Consider the following 7,888-nt stretch of genomic DNA (forward strand, 5'->3'; position numbering starts at 1 on the left):
CAGGGTAAGGCTAACAGGCTCCCTCTGGAACCGAGTCTTTCCCAGCTGTACTTCTTTGAATTCCTCCCCAGGGTAGTAAGTCAGTCTGGGAAATATTCGTACCATTAAGCAGAAGTCCCGGCTGCTATTAAATATCTGGGTGGAGACGCACGGGGTCAGACCAGTGTTGCAGGCGCAGCGGGTACCGTTTGCTGGTAAGATGTACTGAGCCGAAGATGTGGGGGTTATAACCTGAGCACACCTGGAATCACCCTTTGCCAGCTTTCCTAGACAAGTTCCCTCTCCCGAGACCTGGACAAGTGTAAGCTTGTGGGTGGTACTCCAATCACAGCGGGTGGGATCATTCGTTTCTTGGGGTGATCCATTTACTGCCAGCTCCTCGTAGTATGGTGGCGCTGCACTCAAGCATAACCAACAGGAGACAGTTAGGTTTGGGTTGGAGGTGTTTAAAGCCTTATAACTCCCCTGGATCAGGTTATACAGCCGCTGCCCAGTGTGAGATGGAGGTGTAGATGGGGTCGGTGGAGTCCCGGTTACCCGTGGCGTAGTGGTTGAACTGCTAGGTGGGGAAGTACTCATGGGAGTAGTGGGGGATCGTTGTGGGGGCTAGAGGGGTCTACTTGTGACCGGACCTTGATCTGGGAGAACTCTATTTGGACCAATCGCCCCGTGGTCCACAGCCTCCTGTTTCAACCTAATGGTAAACCAGAATCCAGGGTCAGGGTGGGAAAAGTCATGGACATAGATCCTTAGTCCCCAAGTTCTCCCTTTAAGCCACTGGAGAAGGTTTTCCTGCCTTTTGCTCTGGGTAGTTAAGGTGATGCTGAGGGTATTATAGGGGCCGCCCTGATTACAGCCCCTCAAGTTCCTTACATCGCTCCAGGCCCAAGCGACCTTGATCCAGTCCCATGAGGAGGCAGGCTTCCAGTAAGCTTGCCCTGTGGTCTCGCAACCGCAGGCCTTACAATACAGAGCCTCCAGCCCTCCACAAGTCCTTTTCCCTTAACGATCTCTGCCATCTTTTGGACAGATATAGAATTGTTGCAGCCCGAGGCGACACCTTCTCGCCCTAGTCAAACACCCGATGGTTCCCCCTACTCCTGCATGGCCAGCATTTGCTCGGGAGTCAGCTCTGTCTGGTATTACTTCCTCCTCCCCCACATCCCAGGTGTCTAGTCCCAAGACAATCTGACACATATCTGGGCGCAAAGTGGGCCACCATGTCCTCGGAGTGTAAGTTCCCTTGACGGACCAGGCCACTTGTCCGGTAGGGGATACCATCTCCCAAGTCAAGTATTGGGGAGCGTGGGGATTACAGGTTATGGGGGGGGGAGAGTCCACAGTCCTACCCACACGGCGGATACACAGTCTGAGGGGATTCTCAGTCTTCTCCAGCTTCTAGGCAGATTCGGTCAGAGGGGCAGGTTTGAGGTGAGAGGCATCGATCCATGCGGCGATGTCATCGACTTTCACGGCAGTCGGGGTCGTCAGGATCACCAGTTAGGGTCCCTTCCACCGAGGTTCCAGAGTCTGGACTTGGTGTCGGCGGACGTAAACCATGTCCCCGACCTGGTACCAGTGTGGCACCTGCAGGTCACCAGGCTGATACGCGGTGGCCAACTGCTTCCAGACCGAGTGTTGGACTGTTTCAATTTTTTTCAGCCTGGCAATTAGAGGGGTAGACAAAGGGATCATGCCATCAAATAAATTCAAGTCCCTCACCGGAGGGGGAGTTCCATGTAGGATCTCAAAGGGGGTCAGATTTAGCAAAGTCGGGGAAGGGGTGTTTCGGGCTCAGAACAGGGCATAAGGTAGGAGCATGGTCCAATCTTTCCAGCCCGTTTTTACAGCTAGTTTAGTTAAGGTCTCTTTTATGGTTCTGTTCATCCTTTCTACCTGTCCTGAACTCTGGAGTCTATATGCACAATGCAATTTCCAGTTTATCCCCAGTGCTTTAGCTAGTCCCTGACTTACTCGGGCCACAAAGGCCGGCCCATTGTCAGACCCTATAGTATGGGGAAGACCGAACCTGGGGAAGATTTCTTCCATGATCTTCTTCACTACTACTTTTGCAGTTTCTCCCTTTGTCGGGTAGGCCTCGGACCATCTTGAGAAAGTGTCCACCATCACAAGTAGATACTTGAATCCATATCTAGCCAGAACTATTTCTGTGAAGTCGATCTCCCAATACTGCCCCGGTCGGTCCCCCCGAGTCTTGTCCCTGCACTAACTACCATACCTGCTGGGTAGGCATTAACCTTTTGACAAGCCTCACAGTCCGCTACTATTGCCTTGGCCAATTGTTGTTCCTCCTCAACGGTCAGGCCAAAGGTCTGGGTTTTCAGTAATTCAGCTATTTTCTGGGGCCCCAAGTGAGTGAGTTTGTGAAGAGTCTGTAAGTAAGTCAAGGCCTGCTGGTGGTCGTCCCCCTCATGCCCGTCACCGATTTGCTGTGGAGACTCTGCCTCTTGCCCATCATCCCTCAATTCTAGCCCTTCCTCGGCCACCTGGATTGACGCAGCCGGGGAGAAGGCAACTGCCCAGCGGGCTTGTTCGTCTGCCTTGTGGTTCCCAGTGACCACCGGGTCTGATCCCCGCTGATGCCCGGGAAGTGGATGATGGCTATTTCAGCAGAGAGGAGGACTGCTGCCAGGAGCCGTAAGATCTCAGGCTTGTTCTTGATCTCTTTTCCAGCTGATGTCAAAAGGCCCCGCTGCTGGTAAATGTCCCCATATATGTGGGCAGTGGCAAAGGCATACCGACTGTCAGTATAAATTGGAGTTCTCTTACCTTCTGCCAGTTTCAATGCTTTGGCCAGGGCAATGAGCTCGGCCTTCTGAGCCGAGGTTCTTTCAGTTAACTTTTTGGTCCAAATGATAGCTTCATTACTCACCACGGCTGCCCCCGCCCTCCTCCTTCCGTCCTGGAGAAAGCTGCTCCCATCTGTGTAGCAGGTAACATCCGGGTTCTGCAGGGGCTAGTCATTTAGATCTCGCCTGACTCCCGTCTCTTCGGCTAGGATGTCTTGGCAAGTTGTAAGACTGGTTCCTGCTGTTTATCGGGTAATAGGGTGGCGGAGTTCAGGATGGAAGGGGAACCGAAAGTTACTCGGTAAAGACCAACAGGATGCTTTGATAGTATGTAATGCGGGCGTTTGTGAGCCGCCTGTCAGGTGGCTGGCGAACCACACTCTCCAGTGTGTGTGGAGCTATCAGCATCACTTTCTGTCCTAGTGTCAGCTTGTCTGCGTGTTTTACCAAGAGGGTCGCAGCTGCTATTGCCTTCAGGCACCGGGGCCATCCACTAGCGACAGGATCCAACCTTTTTGACAAATAGGCCACCGGCCTTTTCCATGGTCCCAAAGTTTGAGTCAATACACCCTTGGCTATCCCTCCTTTCTCATCCAAATAGAGGGTAAAGGGCTTTTCTACGTCAGGAAGGGCCAATGCTGGTGCGCTGATCAAAGCCTTCTTGATATCATCAAATGCCCTCTGTTGCTCAAGCCCCCACTCAAAGGGAATATCATTTTTGGTAAGATGGTACAGAGGCGTGGCTAGGAGGAAAACCCGGGGATCCACAGTCAGCAAAATCCTGCCGTCTCTAGAAATTCCCTTAGCTGACGGTGGGAACTGGGGGCAGGGATCTGGGTTCCCATCTTTTTCCGGGCCTCTGTGAGCCAGCGATGCCCACCCCGAATCTTATAGCCCAGCAACGTTACCTCTCTCTTGCATAGCTGAGCTTTTCGAAAAGAGGCTCGGTATCCGAGTCTAGTCAGCTCGGCGAGCAGTCTGTGTCCCGCACTCACAGTCCTCCTCAGATTCGGCCGCCAGCAACAGATCATCTATGTACTGTAACAGGGTTATGTCTGGGTTTCCCCAGCGGAAGGCGTTCAGGTCCTTATGGAGTGCCTCATCAAAAATGGTGGGGGAGTTCTTGAACCCCTGTGGTAGTCGCGTCCAGGTGAGTTGACCTAAAATCCCCATTTCGGGGTCAGTCCATTCCAGAGGCTGGCTGGAAGGATGCAAAGGCAGACTAAAAAAGGCGTCTTTTAAGTCCAAGACAGTATACCAAGTTTTGTTCGGCCCCAAAGAACTGAGGAGATTATGAGGATTCGGCACAGTGGGGGTGGATATCTTCTACTCTGCTATTTACCTCCCGGAGATCCTGTACATGGAGGTAATCCCCTGTTCCCTGCTTCTTGACCGGGAGCAGAGGTGTGTTCCAGGCTGATTGACAGGGCACTAGCACCCCCTGCTGGTATAATTTATGAATGTGAGTTTTGATCCCTTCCCTAGCTTCTTTGCTCATCCGGTATTGACGAATCCACACTAGGGTGGCAGTGGCTCTGAGGGTCACCACCACTGGAGGTTGCTGGGTAGCTAGGCCGATCCCCGCCGTTTCTGCCCAGGCCTCAGGAAACTGTCTTAACCAGGAATCCGCTTCCTTCAACAGGGGCCCGTGCTAGGTCGCGGCCTGATACAGTCAGTATTCTTCATCTGCCCTCAGGGTTAGTATGGTAGTCACTGGGGTATCGTCCAATTCCACTGATCCAACTAATGGATTCCGGAATGTTACCTTGGAGCCCGTTGGGTCAAAGGCGATATTGGCCCTTAATTTGGTTAGCAAGTCTCTTCCCAGTAAGGGAGCAGGACAATTTGGTATGACCAAGAATGAATGCTGGATCTCTCTTTTTCCCAAATTCATGATCCGTTTGGTGGTCCAGGGTCGGTAGCTGCTGTCGTTTGCCCCATGAACTAGAGATTTCTTTGTTGACAGTTTCCCTAGAGGTTTTTGCAGCACCGAGTGCATTGCCCCCGTGTCTACTTCAAAGTCAATGGGGGTCCCCTCCACTTCAAACTTTCCCCTGACCTCACGGAGGGGGTCCGAGCTCCGACGACCCTAGTCATCCAAGGGCCAGCAAGTTTACAGGCTTTTCTCCTTTCCTTTTCTGGGGCCACTCGCGGGCCCAATGCCCAAACTCTTTAAGCACATTGGTCTGACTGCAGTCGCGGGCGTGGGGTCTTGAATTCCTGCCCCAAGGGTCAACAGGACCCCTTGGGAGGCCCTCTAATTTCTCCCCTGCTTGGCTGCAACATAGCGGCTTGTATCTTTGTCACCTCCTGGTCCCTCTCATTCCCTTTTCTCCTTTCTCAACTCTCTCTCACGTTCCCTTTCTTCCCTCTCTTTCTCCTTTCTTCTCTCTCTTCTGGGGTCTCCCTCTTGTGATACACCTTATCTGCTTCCTTAACTAGGTCCCACAAGGTCAGATCCTGGATCCCGTCTAGTCTTGGTAGTTTTCTCCGAATGTCTGCAGCGAACTGTCGAATAAAAGCTATGACCACCGACCCCTTATGCTCTTCACATTCGGAGTCGAAGGGTGTGTATCTCCGGAAGGCTTCCATGAGTCTTTCCAAGAACCTACTGGGGGATTCATCAGGACTCTGACTCACTTCCCTTACCCTGGCCAAATTAGTGGGGCGCCTGGAGGCTCCCCAGAGACCCGCCAACAGAATCTGGCCATAATTGGACAGATGCTCCCTACCTTGTAAGGTGTTGAGTCCCAATTGGGGCGACGCAGCAGGAACTGATCCTCAATGACGTTAGGGAGTGTGGTCGGTCTCCCATCATCTCCTGGAACATTCTTTCCGGCTTCCAGAAGAATCCGGTCCCATTCCTTGGTGGTGAAGAGAGTGTCCAGAAGTTGCTGACAGTCGTCCCAGGTAGGCTGGTGGGAGTGGCAGATAGACTCAACCAGCCCAGCCAACCTGGGGGGTTCCTCGTAAAAAGTGGGATTGTTATTCCGCCAGTTATAAAGATCCGAGGTAGAAAAGGGCCAACATTGTAAAGTTTGCAACCACCCCCCATGCCCATCGTCTATCATGGGACCGTATGGATGCAGAGGGAGAGCAACTGTTTCTTAGAGATGAGACTCGACCAGTTCAGGGTCCTCCTGTGGAGCTCGTCGTCGCCGTGCACAGGTGCCTTGGCCTGGGGGCTCAAGTATTCCCGACCAGGCTGGAAGAGTTTGGGTTTGTCCTCCCCTGTCCTTAGCGGCCGTCGTAGGGGGCTCCAGCTCCCTCTCCAACGCATTCTGCCCCGCTCCTCCTGCCTGCGGGGGAGGAGCCAGAGCCGGGTCTCCCACTGCTGCAAGGGGGAGATCTGGGTATATGTGTGGCACAGCTGGATAAGGGGGAGGAGCAGGCGGGGTGGAATCCAAAAGAATAAGGTTCCCCTGCGACTCGGGGAGAATCGGGGCTGACGGGATCTGTGATCTGAGGTTAGTGGGCGGCGAAGGCGTTTCTCCCTGGACCATGAGGACCTTGGATTCTTCTTTCGGTGTCTGTTTGGAAAGAAACGGCTTTACTCAGGGAAGGGTGTTCTCACAAAGGTCCCTCCAAAGAAGAATATAGGATTGTTGGTCAGGGTGACCTAGTGGGTCAGGTCTGAAAATAACGTCCTGTACTGCCCGGACCAAGTCCAGGTCGAACGCTCCATCCGCCGGCCACTCGACTCCGAAGGTCGGCCATTCGGCCGAACAGAAGGTCCGCACTTTCCTTTCTGAATGAAATAAGAGAGGTTAGATCCTCGCTTGCGGACCTCCGACCAGTGGTCCAGAGTAAGGGAAAGAGGAGTTGAGAGGGTCTGCCCCATGGCCAGTGGGGAGACTTCAGAGAGGAAGAGATAAAGACAAAGAGAGAGAAGGAGACAGGAAGTCACACAGCGACCCAGGAGGGTCGTCCACAGACATGCCAAGGGAAGAAGTCTTCCAGCTATTGGAAGGGGTACTGGTAAAAACATCACTGTCTCGCTCTCTGTCTGGAAGGAGGCCTCCGTGTCTCCTTCCGCCCAAACGAAGCCTTCAGGTGTCCCCAGGGTTCTATCACCACTGGGGCGTCCCCCAGGGTCGTGGCCTCTGGTCTCGGAACACGTCTGTTCGCCACAGCCAGAGGGCCCTCTCGGAACCGATCTGACAGCCACTGCGAGAATCCCCTGACCAGTCGACACACACACACCGATTTAGCGATCGCTGAGTACAGGCGCTTTACTCACCCCAGAACGTCTTGTCAGGGAGGTCTTGATCAGGTGGGCAAGGGTCCTTTTGCTCCCAATCCCGGGTGAGTCCCCAGATGTTAGGGTTCGAGCGCAGGACAACCATACCTGTCAAGGAAAACTCTGAGAGACCAAGTCGATGCAAAAGCAAGAGGTTTATTCAAGCATACTCGGGCTCACAATGTGACCGCAAACAGTCAGTGACTGAGAACCCCGGGCCTCTTCAAAGGGGGCTTTTTATAGGGCATTTTCCCGCGCATTTCAGAAAGCCCGTGCACAAGTTATCCAATACATTTGAACTATTACATTAGAAGCTGCACACAAGCAGCCAATCATTTTGCAACAAGCCATCAGCACCAGCCACTCTCTTCTGTACAGGTCACCAGGCCATCCCAACGGGCAGCTAATTAGGTCTTTCCTGGCTTTATGGCCATATTAGGTGGATTCCAAAAACAGGGAAATACCTTATTAGGCCCTCTCTGGCCCTGTGGCCTTATTAGGCGGATGAGGCTTAAGTCTCATAAACATGACAATGCCCAGGAGTATATAGTATCTGCATTCAATTAACTCTGAAGTTACAAAAGCATAATATTGCCTTCCTTTATCTATACAAAGCTGAGGGCTGCGGGCATGGCCATCCCAATCCTCCCAGCACAATCTTTCCAACCTAGGACTGCACTGGTCCTTGTCCAGGAGCAAAAAAGGATACTTGTCTAAAGTAAACAGTAGAGGATATAAAGGAAAGAGAAAGTTAACATTTCACTTACAAATACAAAATCCAGAGATCTCTGAAGAATCTGACTTTACAATTCACAGGTTGTGGTTATGGGAAATGGGT

At 52.6% G+C, this 7,888-nt stretch overlaps 1 pseudogene; it reads right to left on the reverse strand.

The window, feature by feature from the left end:
* Positions 1–475: 475 nt before the first annotated feature.
* LOC130018858 (uncharacterized) lies at positions 476–6,651 on the reverse strand (annotated as a pseudogene).
* Positions 6,652–7,888: the final 1,237 nt, after the last annotated feature.

Source organism: Sorex fumeus, unplaced genomic scaffold, assembly GCF_029834395.1.
Source record: "Sorex fumeus unplaced genomic scaffold, SorFum_2.1 ptg000303l, whole genome shotgun sequence".
NCBI lineage: Eukaryota > Metazoa > Chordata > Mammalia > Eulipotyphla > Soricidae > Sorex > Sorex fumeus.